The sequence below is a fragment of the Chrysochloris asiatica genome, unplaced genomic scaffold (assembly GCF_000296735.1).
Source record: "Chrysochloris asiatica unplaced genomic scaffold, ChrAsi1.0 scaffold00500, whole genome shotgun sequence".
In the NCBI taxonomy this organism is placed as follows: domain Eukaryota; kingdom Metazoa; phylum Chordata; class Mammalia; order Afrosoricida; family Chrysochloridae; genus Chrysochloris; species Chrysochloris asiatica.
In genome coordinates, this window is record NW_006409018.1 from 531,272 (window position 1) to 532,931 (window position 1,660).

Here is a 1,660-nt window from a genome sequence, read left to right on the forward strand (position 1 = left end):
CGTAAAAAGGTTCGTAATAGAAGTAAGCCTTATGAATGTAAGGACTATGAGAAAGCCTTCAGTGTCGCATCCTTCCTCATGAAACACATAAGAATCCACAGCAGAGAGATGCCATTTGAATGTAAGGTGTATGGGAAAGCCTTCAGACAAGCCTCAGACCTCACTACACACAAAATAATCCACAGCATAGAGAAACCATACAAATGTAAGTGTGGGAAGTCTTTTAGGTGTTCCTCATACCTCACCACACACATGCGAATCCACAGTGGAGAGAGGCCTTATGAATGTAAGGAATGTGTAAAAACCTTTAGTTGTTCCTACTGCCTCTCTGAACACATATGAATTCACAGTGGAGAGAAGCCTTATGAATGTAAGGAGTTTGGGAAAGCTTTTAGGTGTTCCAGAGATCTCACAAAACATGTAAGAAGAATCCACAGTGAAGAGAGGCCGTATGATTGTAAGGAGTGTGGGAAAGTCTTTAGGCAGGCCTCAGACCTCACTACACACAGAAGAATCCATAACGGAGAGAAACCATACAAATGTAAGGAGTGTGGGAAATCTTTTAAGTGTTCCTCATACCTCACCACACACATGCGAATCCACAGTGGAGAGAGGCCTTACTAGTGCCAAGAATGTGGGAAAACCTTTATCAATTACTCAGCCCTCACTAAGCACATAAGAACTCACAGTGACGAGATGCCTTACGAATGTGTGGAGAGGCCCTATGAATGTAAGGAGTGTGGGAAAGGCTTCAGGCGAACCTCACACCTCAGCATTCACAGAAAGATCCACAGCAGAGAGAGACCTTACGAATGTAAGCTATGTGAGAAAACCTTTGGCCATTCCTCACACCTCACTACACATATGCGAACTCGCAGTGGAGAGAGGCCTTATGAATGTAAGGAATGCAGAAAAACCTTTAGCTGTTCCTACTACCTCTCTGAACACATACGAGTTCATAGTGGTGAGAGGCCTTATGAATGTAAAGAGTGTGGGATAGCTTTTAGGTGGTCCTCAGGTCTCAGAAAACATGTTAGAATCCACAGTGGAAAGAGTCCCTATGAATGTATGGAGTGTGGGAAAGTCTTCGGGCATGCCTCAAACCTCATTACACATAGAAGAATCCACAGTGGAGAGAAGCCCCATGAATGTAAGGAATGTGGAAGAGCCTTTATTACTTCCACAGCCCTCACTGCACATATGTGAATTCACATTGGAGAGAGACCGTATGTATGAATATAAGTTGTGTGGGAAAGCCTTTTTCCAATCCTCCAGCCTCACACAACATAGAAGAATCCACAGTGTAGAGAGACCCCTATGAGTGTAAAGAATGTAGAAAAGTCTTTATTTTTGACACAGCCCTCACTGCACATATGGGAGTGTAGGAAAACCTTCAGGTGTTCCTCACACTTCATGTCGCATATGAACACTCCCAGTGGAGGGACTGCTCTATCTCAAAAGTAGGACCGAAAGGCTTTTCAGTGAGTAAGAAAATAATACTGACTCTAAAGGAAGTATCACTGGAAATACCTTGTGTCTTTGGTAGAAATGAGTTTCTTTGTCACTAAGGTGTGACCATCCAACTTTACTTGGTTTCAGCCCAAGCTAAGTTTTACCTTTTTATAACGTCTTTGGATGTTACTAATAAGGATGCCAGAAA

General features: G+C 43.0%; 1 pseudogene; it reads left to right on the forward strand.

Annotated features, from left to right (window-relative positions):
* The first annotated feature begins 108 nt into the window (after window positions 1–108).
* LOC102824452 overlaps window positions 109–1,660 on the forward strand; it is an 18,955-nt pseudogene continuing 17,403 nt past the window's right edge.